Genomic DNA, 13,542 nt, shown 5'->3' with positions numbered 1-13,542 from the left:
CGTTGCCCTGTTGTTCTCTTGGCTCACTCCTCCTCCGGCTTTTGTTCTCTGCTTATGTGTCACTTTCTTGTCCCGTGCTCCCTCCCCAAGGTGAGGTGTCCTTGCTCTGGAATTCCATAGCCCCCTGGTCTAGCCTTACCACCCCCTGTGAAGGTCTGCTTAATCATGCTCCCTGCTACCCTCTGAGCTCTGTGAGGTTGGGGCCGGTCCCTCTTACTTATGTAACTCCCAACACTCAGCGCAGTACCTATCACATAGTAGCAGGCAGTAAATATTGTCAAATGAGTGAATGAGAGAGTGAACCATGGCCAGTCAGGAGGCCACGATTATGACCATGAAAGTGACCAGGCTCTGGGGCATACGGGTCCCTTAGCTCAGATGCCAGACACACAGTGGTGGTTTGGCCATGCTGATGTTGTCTCTATTCCAGGCTGGGGAGGTGATGGCAGCCAGTGTGGCAGAGCCCCAACCTGTGTCCTCCACTTCCCCTCCTCAACTCCATTCTTCTTCTCCCGCCCCTCCTGCCTTGGTGGTGGAGGGCCTGCCCCGGTTCTCTTCAATGCTTCACTCCCCACTAGTGTCCCATGCCCGCTTCTAGGGCTTGGCTGCATCAATTAGCTCCTTTCCCTTGGATTTCCCAGTTTCTCCATCTTCCACTGTCCTGAAACAGCTTCCCTTCCATCTGCTGACCCCTCAAGTACCATCTCGGTTCTCTCCTCCCTTCACTCCTTAACACTCTACAATTGGACCTTTGCTCCCATCTCTTATGAAACTGCTTCTTATAGGTGACCCACCATGCACACAGTGTTTTCAGTTCTCACTCATGATCTGCCTGCATCAGCAGATACGACCACCCACTCCTTCTTTCTTTTTATTTATTTATTTATTTATTTATTTATTTATTTATTTATGGCTGTGTTGGGTCTTCGTTGCTGCACGCCGGCTTTCTCTAGTTGTGGCGAGCGGGGGCTACTCTTTGTTGCGGTGCGCAGGCTTCTCATTGCGGAGCATGGGCTCTAGGTGTGCAGGCTTCAGCAGTTGTGGCAAGCGGGCTCAGCAGTTGTGGCTCACGGGCTCTAGAGCGCAGGCTCAGTAGTGTGGCACATGGGCTTAGTTGCTCTGCGGCATGTGGGATCCTCCCAGACCAGGGCTCGAACCCGTGTCCACTGCATTGGCAGGCGGATTCTTAACCACTGAGCCACCAGGGAAGCCCCCTCTTTCTTGAATTCACTTTTTTTTGGCTCTCCTGCCTCTCTGCTCCTGCCTTTTCTATTTCTGACCCCTCTTCTCTTCTTGTCCTAGAAATACAGGTGTTCCTCAGGCCCTCACCTTCTGTTCTCTCTCTCCCCCCCTCCGTTGGTGAGCTCGTCTTGATGCGGATGACTCCCGAACTTTCTTGCTTTGCTACATGGATGTTCCACTAGTTATACTCAGACCAGCCTTGTCATCACCCCTCAAAGCCTGCTCCTTCCCGAACATGCTCTGTTCCATTGCTCAAACTGTAGCAGGGTGCCCTGGCTGAAACCAATCCCTCAGACTTTTGAAACCTTGATGAAAAACTCTCACGGAAAGGTCACAAGAAGTTTTTGTCTTTAGAGGTGGTGACTTCATTTCACTTTTGGATCAGGCAACTCCTTTGTTTCAGGAAAATTGCCCAAAGCAGCCCTTTCATTACGCACATGTGAAGTAAGCATTTACCCATTGTTCTCAGGGAGAGGTGAAGTCACGGGTTCCCTGAGTGCACTCACAGCTGTGCAGTCATTCTGTTTGGTAACAGCAGCTCTTGCATATAGTTGAGTCAGAGCTCTGCCTCTGAGACATTGTCATTTTGGGGGGCGGTGGAGGGGTGTTTGCAGGGGGAAGTATTTCTTGAATCTGTGTGAATATAGAGGACACTGAGCTGCAGACTGCTGTTTGTTCTTGGGCGTTTTAATTTTTTAAAACTTTATTTGGCTGTGCTGTGCAGCCTGAGGGACCTTAGTTCCCCAACCAGGGATCGAACCTGTGCCCCCTGCATTGGGAACACAGAGTCTTAACCACTGGACCGCCGGGGAAGTCCCTGTTCTTGGGTGTTGAGTGTTCTTGTTGGGCCAGTAGTCTGTGGGGCATCCAGAGCCGAGTGAAGGGGCCTGCTGGCAGGACCCACAGCGTGCCCACCACACCTTGCTTGGAGGAGAGACTGAAGCCAGAACAGTCTGGACCTGGCATACCCCACCTGGACTGGATGGGCTGCAGGTGCTCTCTCTGTGTGATCTGGTTTCACCTCCCTACTAGACTGAAGGCAGCATGAGGGTGGGGACTGTGCATCTGCCAGATGAATTAATGGATGGATAAATACTGTGTTCTGCTGTACCTGGGGCCATAGAGCAGGAGCACCCTCTCTTGGTAGGCTGGGGTTTCTCCCAAGGGTCCATCATCCCGGGAAGAGGATGCTCCTGGGTAAGGAGGGCAGGTATCTGCCAGGCTACGGGGAAACCATCTTTCTTCCCTCTGCAGGTGGGCTGGGAGTGCATCATGGAGGGGCCCACAGCCCCTCTGTGTGCTTGTCTTCCATCACTCTCAGTAAGAGTCTGAAGGCACAGCCAGTGGGCCTGCCCATCAGGTTTGTGGGGCTGGGGCGAGAGGCCTACATAATACGTCTAAATATTTAAAAGTTACAAAGAGAACAAACTTAAATAAAATACCTTCTAACCTCCTACTTTGACAAATATAACTTTATAACGACAAAACTGGAAAATATGTAACTCACAGTTGACAAAATACCAAAATTGATTGAATTTAATTATTTTCATGCATGTCTGTTAATGGTCCAGAAACGATTGGATAAGTAATAAAGATAAATATCATTCATAAGTTATTATATAATGTTCCACAAAATTTATTTTTCTTGTCTTTATTTTAACAATATCACTAATTATATTAATTTGGTCAAGATTTTCCCTAATTTGTGTGCTGTTGACAGCAAGGATCTAAAAGATGAACGTACAAAAAACACTTTCCAAAAAGTACAGTAAATTGAAATAAATGTAAAACATTAAACAAATTAAAATTAATTTCCATATATTTTCAAAGAAATTCCATTTCTTGCAAAGTTGCCATTAAAATAAAAGGCAAACTACTAGTTTAAATGAATTAATGTAAAAAATTTAAAGCAAAATTTTTGAATAAAGCTGATGATTTAAAATTTTATTTTATGAAGAGTTAATTAAGTCTTTTTTTTTTTTTTTGGCCATGCTGTGCGGCTTGCGAGATCTCAGTCCCCCAACCAGGAATTGAACCTGGGCCAGCGTGCCCTGAGCTACGCTTCTGAGAGAGGAAGATATCCCTGTGGGGTGTGTGTGTTTGTGTGTGTGTGTGTGTTTGTTTTATCATTAACAGCTTTATTCTAACAATATTTACATATCATACCACTTGCCCATTTCAAGTGAATAGGTCAATGGTTTTTAGTATGTTCACAGAGTTCTGCAACATCACCACTAATTTCAGAGTGTTTATCAACCTCTAAAGAAATTCTATACCCATGAACTGTCACCTCCCATTCTCCCCTCTCTCAAGTCCCTGGCAACTACTAATCTACTTTCCGTCTGTATGGATTTGCCTATTTTGGACATTTAATATAGACAGAATCATAACATGTGGCCTTTTGCGACTGACTTCTTTACTTAGCATAATGTTCCCAAGGTTTGTCCATGTTGAAGCATGTATCAGGACATCATTCCTTTCCGTGGCTGAAAAAGATTCCCGTGTTTGGATGGATAGACCACATTTTGTTTATCCATTCACCTGTTGATGGACATTTGGATTGTTTCCACTTTTTGTGGCTATTGTGAATAATGCTACTATGAACATCCATGTACAAGTTTTTGTGTGGTCATATGTTTCTGTTCTCTTGGAGATGTACTTAAGAGAGAAGGGAATTGCTGAGTCACCCATGTTCTTTAACAATATTTGTGTAGATGCGTATGTGTGTGTGTGCATGCGTGCGTGAGTGCACAGGTCCCGGGGCAGGGCCCCTTTGCCTGGGTCTAAGGATGGTGCTGGCAGCGTGGTTTCTGCAATGCAGTGTGAGGAATGGAGGCAAAGGCTTTTGTCACAGTGATGCTGGGTGGCCAGAAAGGAGTATAGGACCAAAGTGGTAGCAGTCATCTGTGGAAGATGGCCAATTGTTATTTGGGTAATTTACATGAAATGGGACCTTATTTTGTGGTCCTAGTCTGGTGAGGTGTTATCCTCCTGGTTTAAGGCCATTGCTCTCCCCATCGTCCAGGCTTAAATTTTGCGGCACAGGTTGTGTGAATCCTGTCATATCAATAGCCTTCGTATCTGTCCTCTTCTCTGCACTGCTTCTGCCACTGTCTAGTTCAGCTGCCTGTCATTTATTACCTCTTGCTTACCTTTAAAAAATTCTGGCCACAGAAGTAATGCACAGATATACAAACCCCAAACATTGCAGAAATACAAAATTTAGAAAGTAGAGCCCCCCCACCAATACCCCCAGAAATAACTATCACAAACGGTTTAGTGTATTCTCTTCCAAAATTTTATACACATATTAACAAATTATTATTTCTTTTTAAAAACAAAAACAGGATAGTATTGTGTATATGGTTCATCCTGCAAATTGTTTTTCTCCCCTATTGGAATATATTAGACATCTTTCCTTGAAAACACATATAGATCTACCTCATTCTTTTAAGTCTACTGTGTGGCTATACAGTAGTTTATGTAACCAGTCCCCTATTTATGGACATTTGAGTTGTTGCCAAATTTCTGCCATGATAAACAATGCTGCAGTGTTTTTGTATACATTTCTCTTTATGCATTTGTGGGAGTTTTTCTGTAGGATAAACCCCCAGAAATGAAAATGTTGGGTCAGAGGATATAAACATTGACTATTTTAAATAGATACTACCAAATTTGCCTCCAAAAGCACACCACAGTTTCTAATATCATCATCAGTTCATAGAATGCTGGTTTCCCCGCCCCTGCCAGCACTGGATACTACTGACTTTTGTTATCTTTTACCAATCTTGGCAGCATGTCCTCTTGCCTCCCTTGTGGCATCAGCCTCCTAAAGTTCCCTCTACTCCCAGCTTCTCTCCTTTTGCATATTAATCTTCTAATACCTAGTTCTGATTGTGACCTTGCCAACTCTAAAAGCCCTTTTGAAAAATTGAAATAGGCTTGTCCAGGACACCTTTATGCAGTCAATCAACAAATAGTCATTGACTATTAACCATGTGCCAGGCACTGTCTAAGCACAGCATTGAACAAGAATGATAAGATCTCTGCTGTTGTGGAGTTTAATTCTTGTAGTGGGAGACAGATCACAACAAATGAAGAAGCAAAAAATGATCAGTCAGTCTAGTACTAGATAGTTGTGTTATCCTGAGAATTAATATAGGGAGACATGATGGTTACGAGGAGGCTGGTTGAGATTGGGTGGTTGAGAAAAGAATTTGTGAGGAGAAAACACATAAATGAACGAATGATAAGAGCAAAGACTGGGGAAGAGCATGCTAGGCAGAGAGAACAGAATGTGCAAAGGCCAGAAAGTAGGAAGGAGCATGGCATGGTAAGGAGCTAAAAGAAGCCAGAGTGGCAGAGTAGAGTGGAGAGGGTACTGGGCAGGATAGGATGTGATGAGAGTTGAGGCTTGGTTAGGGGTTGGACAGGTACAGTTTTATGAACCAGGGTGAGGACTTTGAATTTTAAGTGTGATGAGAAGCCACTGGAGGATTTTAATCATGGAAGTGACCTGATCTAAGTTATGTTTTTAGAAATCACTCTTACTGGGTGTGGAACGTGGATTATAACTGGGCAAGAGACCCATCATGGGCAAGGGTGGAAGAAGTGTAGATGGAGAGAAGACAACAGATTTTGGTTGGAGTAACTAGGTAGAGGGTGGTGGTATTTATAAGATGGGGAAGACTGAAGAAGGAATGGATTTAGGGGTAGGAAATCCAGAGATCCGTTCTGCCCAAGGCAAATTTTGAGATGCTTATTAAACATTCACACGGAGGTGTCATGTAGGTAGTTGGGTATTTGAGTCTAGAATTCCAGAGACATCCAGAGTTCTCTGCTATAAACGTAGATTTGGGAGCCATAAGCATACAGATGGAAGTTAAAACCTTGGGACAGGATGTGGTCACGTTGGGAGAGTGTATAGACAGGAGAAGAGATCCTAGGACCGAGCCCTGAGATCCTCCAATGCTGAAAAATCAAACAAAGGAGGAAGAACTTAGGAGGAGGCTGAGAAGGAGCAGCCTTGGAGGTTGAAGGAAATCCATCAGGAAAACAGGGAGTAGAGAAACCAAGAGAATAATATGATTCAAGGAGGGAATGGTCAACTGTGTAAAATACTGATGGGGGGTGACCATAGGATTTGGCAACATGAGGGTCATGAGTGTCCTTGACCTGAGCAGTCTTAGTGGGGGTGGGGGGCGTTGAGAGAGAATGAGGGACGAGTGGGTGGAGCCTGGGCTGTAGCCACTGTCCGACAGTTTCTCTGTGGACGGGGAGGATAGCAAGGGTCGAGCACCTGGAAGGGGACATGAGGTCAAGGGAGGATTTTTAAAGATAGGAGATGCTAAAGCGTGTTTACATGCTGATGGGTGGATTTGGTAGAAGAGAAGAAGATCGTGATGCAAGAGTAAGGTCCTGGGCAGGACCCATGTCCTTAAGGAGCGGGGAAGGGTGGGATCTGGGCACCGACGGGCCCAGGGACGTTATCCCTCCTCACAGGAGGGAAGCAGACAGGGTGGTCTTGATGTGAGTAGGCCAGTGGTTTGTGGTAAGGAGAGGAGGGGGTTTCTGTCAGGTTGCACCAGGTTTTTCCCCAGGAAATATGAAGCAAGACCTTTGGCGTGGTGGTAGTGGTAGTGGTGTGGGGGAGAATGTAGGAGGTGTGAGGAGGGAGAGGAGGAGAGCGCTTATCATCTTGGAGACTGGGGAAATGTCATTCTGGGGAAGCATGGGCATGCGGGTGCCCATCTGAGATTGACTTACAACTGTCCCCAGCTGTTCACTCAGAGGGAAGCCTTCTGTCCTTCCAGGCCCAGCTGTCCCACTCCTAGCTTTGCTCATTCACCTCGTCAGTTGGGAGCACTAGGTAGAAACCAAGGTGGAGTCCCAACCAGAGAGCTGGAAGGAGGAGGTAGGCGAGGAGGGAGGGCGCACAGTGGAAGAAAACCAAGCCAGTCCCTGTCCCCAGCTCAGGAAGTCAGTGACCCTGGACAGCAGCAGGAGGTCTGGCAGGGCCCTCCCGGGCAGGGCTGGAGGCCGAGCTAGCTAATTTTAGAAGGCCTCCAGGTTCTATTGTTCCGGGTAAGGCTGGGCAGTTGAGGAGGCGGCTTTGCACGGTGATACCAGTGTGGGAAAGGAAGCGTGGCTTCGTGTTAGAAGGATGGAAACTCTGAGGGTGGTGTGCAAGTTTCAGCCCTGGGGACATTCTGCCTCGGTTCCCACGGGGCAGGTAGGAAGTCGCCCCTCCCCTGACTCCTTTCTGCCATTAGTAGCTTTTCCATCATCCCGCTGAGCATGGGGTTGGCTAAAACCCTCAGCTCCCACACCTGCTCCAGCATCGTTTCCCCGCAGCGGGCTTTCAGGCTGGTGGAGGGTAAATGCCAGCCCGTCAGAGGAATGCAGTGACCCTGCGTGATTGTCCCCACTGCCAGTGAGGCAGCTGATGTCCAGTTCACATGGAGAGATTTGAGGCTTGGACGCATCCAGTGACTGCCCAAGGCCTCACTTTGGTAGCTGAGCCCTGTCATGGTCCACTGGGGGATTCCTAGATCTCTGGAAGGACAGAATACTTTGTTGTCCTGGTGAGGTTTGCTGCTGTTTGTATGGCAGACTGTGTAGGCACAGTGGAGATGCTTTTCTGAGAATTCGTGTAAGAAGAGAGGCAGCGCAGGGGTCCAGGAACAGGCCCCACCAGGTGTTAGCCTCGTGAACTTGAGCAAGCCATTTAATCTCTGGGAGCCTCTGGGTCCTCATCTGCTACTGGGGCCTGGTAATCCCCAACTGGTTCTCAGCTCGGATGAGATAATGTGCTGGAAAGCACTGCGCAAGAAGGAACTCTTATCAATGTGAAGCTATAAGGCCACATCAAAGGCTGTATTTTTATCTCAGCCCAAGAGGGAAAGGATTGCTTCTCAAAAGGAAAGAGGATTCATTGTACTTATCTGGGGGCTTCATGACTATGTGGATTTTGTTGTTAAAGTCTTGTGACTGAAGGGCACACAGGGGAGATGGATGAGGTGTGCCCAGGCTGGGAAAATTCCGCACCCTGCTGGTCTCCAAGGCCCTCTTGAAGTGGAGAGCTCTTATGGGCTGGGAAAGCCACTCAGAAGGCAACTTGCGTGATTTAAAATTCTAAAGATGACTTGACAGCTGGGTATGTTCTTTGTTGCTTAATAGGTTTTCTCCAGCTAATTCTCCTGGGTTCTTTCCATTTCCTGGGCAGAAGGAGTCGGCTTTAATATCTCCCCTCACTGGCAGTAAGCTGCTGCCTGGTGAACGGAGGTGAGAATGTGCAGATTCGTGGGGGAGAGAGGACTGAATGAAAGGATCTCAGCTGCAGGACTGGAGGGAAGTCAGGCTATCCTCATGGTGACCTGGAGGTCATGGAGGGCCTGCCCTGCTGCCTGACAGATTCAACCCTGATCATTCTTACCTCTCTTGTTTGCTGGTGAACTCCTACTCAACCTATAAATGAAAGGTCAAATGATGTCCCTTTTGGGAAGACTACTCCAGTATTATCAGACAAAATTAATGAGCTCTCTTCCATGCTCCTATATCAGTAAGGATGCTTTTGGTTGCAAGTAAGAGGAAATTCCATTCAAATGGACTTAAACAATAAAGAGAATTCATTATTTCAGATGACTGAGAATTTCAGAAGTAATAGCTTCAGGCATGGTTTGATCAGGACTCTGGCTCTGGTTTTTTTTTTTTTTTTTGTCTGTTTTTGATGTGGACCATTTTTAAAGTCTTTATTGAATTTTTTACAATATTGCTTCTGTTTTATGTTTTGGTTTTTTTGGCCACGAGGCATGCGGGATCTTAGCTCCCTGACCAGGGATCAAACCCGCACCCTCTGCATTGGAAGGCAAAGTCTTAACCACTGGACCGCCAGGGAAGTCCCAGGACTCTGGCTCTGTTTATCATTAGTTTTCTAGACTCTATCCTCCTCAGATGTGTTGACTTTGTTTTCAGATTGACTTCTCCCAAGGAGGCACGATGGCTGCCACCGGTGCTGGAGACTACATTCATCCTTCTTGACTTATGGGCAGAAAGAGAGAATGTCTTCTCCGCCAGCCATAGAGCAAAAAACCTTAAGCCTCACTGTGGTTAGACTGACCTGAAGTGGAGAAGAGAATCCATGCACCGATTGACATTAGCTTCTCTTCCTGAATCAGTCAGTGTGTGGTACAAATGATGAAATTATGCCAGGCAGGGACCACCATGGAACTGGGGTGAGATCGATCTCACCCAAGCATGTGGTTCCTACAAAGTACGAGTGGGGTGGTTCCCAGAGGGAGAGTTTTTGTTTGTTTGTTTGTTTTTGTTTTTTTGCGGTACGCGGGCCTCTCACTGTTGTGGCCTCTCCCGTTGTGGAGCACAGGCTCCGGATGCACAGGCTCAGCGGCCATGGCTCACGGGCCCAGACACTCTGCGGCATGTGGGATCTTCCCGGACCGGGGCACAAACCCGTGTCCCCTGCATCGGCAGGCGGACTCCCAACCACTGCACCACCAGGGAAGTCCTGGGGGAGAGTTTTTAGGACAGAGAAGAGGGCAGTTATTGCTGGGGATGTAACCAACTAATGCCCACTATACTCCCATGGCACTTGGTATGATGTACTAAAGTCATGCGCATTTTGTTAGGCTCTCCAATCCCTCTTAATTCTGATGAAGTCCAATTTATCATTTTTTCTTTTATGGACTGTGCTTTTAGTATTGTATCTATTGATCTATAGAGTCAGTGAAATCCCAGTCAAAACCCCAGTCTAACCCAAGGTCACAAAGATTTTCTCCTACGTTCTCTTCTAGAAGTTTCATAGACTTAGGTTTTACATTTAAGTCTGCAGTCCATTTTAAGCTGATTTCTGTATGTGGTGTGAGTTATGGATTGTTAAATTTTTCCTTTTTTTGCGTCTAGTTATCCAATTATTCTGGCATCATTTATTGAAAATACTATCCCTTCTCTACTGAATTGCCTTTGCACACTTGTTGAAAATCAGTAGTGCACATATGTGTGGACCTATTTCTGGAGTCTCTATTCTGTTCCATTGATCTATTTGTCTATTTTTATGCCAACTCCACACTGTCTTAATTATTTTAGCTTGATAATTAGTCTTGAAATCAGGTAGTGTAAATCCTCCAACTTTCTTTTTCAAGGTTGTTCTGGCTCCTCTAGGTCCTTTGCATTTCCACATAAACTTTGGAATAAGCTCATAAATATCTATAAAAAAGCCTGCTGGGATTTTGATTGGGATTACATTGAATCTATAGATAATTTGGGGAGAATTGGCATCTGAACAATCTTGAGTCTCTGACCCATAACCGTGGTATATATCTCTTCATTTATTTAGATCTTTAATTTTTCTCAGCAATGTTTTGTAATTTTCAATGTACAGATGTTGCATGTCTTTAATCAGATCTATCCCTATTTCATAGTTTTAATACTATTGTAATTGTCACTCTTTATTTCCATCTTTGATGGTTTATTGCTAATAAGTAGAAATACAATTGAGTTTTGTATATTGATCTGGTATCCTGCAACCTTGTTGAACTCACTTACCAGTTCTAGTAGCTTTTTTAGAGAGTTTCATCAAACTTTCTCCATAGATGATTGATCGTGTCATCTCTGAATAAAGACAGTTTTAGTTCTTTCTTTCTAATCTAGATGCCTTTTATTTCTTATCTTGTTGCACTGGCTAGAACCTTCAGTACAATGTTGAATAGGTGATGAGTTTGGATGTGACTCAGTCTTAGGGAAAAGCCCTTAGACTTTAACCATTATGTATGCTGTTAACTGTAGTTTTTTTTTGGTAGATGCCCTTTATCAGGTTGAGGAGGTTTGTTCTATTCATAGTTTGCTGAAGGTTTTTAATCAGGAACGTGTGTTGGATTTTATCAAATATCTTTGCTGCATCTATAAATATCTTTTTTTCTCTTTTTTAGTTTGTTAATATGGTGAATTATATTGATTGATTTTCAAATGTTAAACTTTGCTTTTCTTGGCTGAATCTCACTTGATCATGGTGTTTTATCCTTTTTATATATTGTTGGATTCAATTTGCTAAGTTTTGTTTTAGAATTTTTGTATCTATGTTTATGAGGAATTTTGGCCTGTGTTTTCTTTTCTTTTTTTTTTTTTTTTTTTTTTTTTTTTTTTGCGGTATGCGGGCCCCTCACTGCTGTGGCCTCTCCCGTCGCGGAGCACAGGCTCCGGACGCGCAGGCCCAGCGGCCATGGCTCACGGGCCCAGCCGCTCCGCGGCATATGGGATCCTCCCAGACCAGGGCACGAACCCGTATCCCCTGCATCGGCAGGCGGACTCTCAACCACTGCGCCACCAGGGAGGCCCTGGCCTGTGTTTTCTTATAACGTCTTTGTCTTATTTTGGTATCATGGTAATTCTAGCCTCATAGAATGAGTTGGGAATATTTCCTCCTCTTCAATTATCTGGAAGAGTTTGTATAAAACTGGTATAATTTCTTCCTTAAATACTTGGTAGAATTCATCAGTTAAGCCATGTGGGGCTGGGGTTTCTTTGTGGGAAGGTTTTAAACTATAAATTCTATTTCCTTAATAGATATAGAATTGATTATTCACATTATATATTTCTTTTTGTGTGAACTTTAGTAGTTTCTGTCTTTCAAGGAATTTGTCCATTTCATCTAAGTTGTCAAATTTATTGGCATAGAGTTGCTTACAATATTTCCTTAGACAGCTTCTTAATATCTAAGAATATGGAAGTTAGTTACATTCCTGATGTTGATGAATATTTTTCTTATTAATGTTTCTTTGGAATAACATCTCTTCCAATAAAAAGAAAGATTCAAAAAGTTCATTTTTTAAAAAAAGTTAAAAGTACATACTGTGAGAAAAACTAAATTCCCTCACACTCAATTACACAAGACAAATAAATTTATATGCTCCTTGCTTTGGCATTCCCATAAATACATATTTTTTTAATGATCAGATAGAATAAGAAATTCAGTAGAAAATAAAATTTTGTACAGAAAGTTAGCTGCACATTTCAGTATTAACATAAATCTTGTAATAATTCTCATGCCACATTCAAACATTAACCCCCATAAAAGGAAGTACCAGTGTTCAGAAGTAGTATAATAGCCATCTGCTGTAATTTTTCCCCTTATAGTGGGAGACAGTTTTGACTACTTGTTCTTCATACACATGAAGGAACAAATAGGGATACTTCTCTGTTCAAGCACGGAATGGAAAAGCCCCTAATAGAATGTCCCACTTAGCCTGAGTATTTCAATTATTATCCACTAATTATACATATATATATATATTTCTTTTTTCTTATTAGTCATCCATTTTATACACATCAGTGTATACATGTCAGTCCCAATCGCCCAATTCATTCCCCCCACCCCCACCCCCCAATGCTTTCCCCCATTGGTGTCCATACTTTTTTTCTTTACTTCTGTGTCTCAATATCTGCTCTGCAAACTGGTTCATCTGTACCATTTTCTAGGTTCCACATATATACATTAATATATGATATTTGTTTTTCTCCTTCTGACTTACTTCACTCTGTATGACAGTCTCTAGATGCATCCACATCTCTACAAATGACCCAATTTTGTTCCTTTTTATGGCTGAGTAATATTCCATTGCATATATGTACCACATCTTTATCCATTCATCTGTTGATGGGCATTTAGGTTGCTTCCATGACCTGGCTATTGTAAATAGTGCTGCAATGAACATTGGGGTGCATGTGTCTGTTTGAAGTATGGTTTTCTCTGGGTATATGTCCAGTAGTGGGATTGCTGGATCATATGGTAATTCTGTTTTTAGTTTTTTTTTTTTTTTAGATGTTGGGGGTAGGAGTTTATTAATTAATTAATTTATTTTTGCTGTGTTGGGTCTTCGTTTCTGTGCGAGGGCTTTCTCTAGTTGTGGCAAGTAGGGGCTACTCTTCATCGCGGTGCGCAGACCTCTCACTATCGCGGCCTCTCTTGTTGCGGAGCACAGGCTCCAGACGCACAGGCTCAGTAGTTGTGGCTCACGGGCCTAGTTGCTCCACGGCATGTGGGATCCTCCCAGACCAGGGCTCGAACCTGTGTCCCCTGCATTAGCAGGCAGATTCTCAACCACTGCGCCACCAGGGAAGCCCTATTTTTAGTTTTTTAAGGAACCTCCATACTGTTCTCCATAGTGGCTGTATCAATTTACATTCCCACCAACACTGCAAGAGTGTTCCCTTCTCTCCACACCCTCTCCAGCATTTGTTGTTTGTAGATTTTCTGATGATGCCCATTCTAACTGGTGTGAGGTGATA

Source organism: Mesoplodon mirus, assembly GCF_964341445.2.
Source record: "Mesoplodon mirus genome assembly, chromosome: 3".
In the NCBI taxonomy this organism is placed as follows: Eukaryota; Metazoa; Chordata; class Mammalia; order Artiodactyla; family Ziphiidae; genus Mesoplodon; species Mesoplodon mirus.
This window is presented reverse-complemented; position numbering follows the sequence as displayed.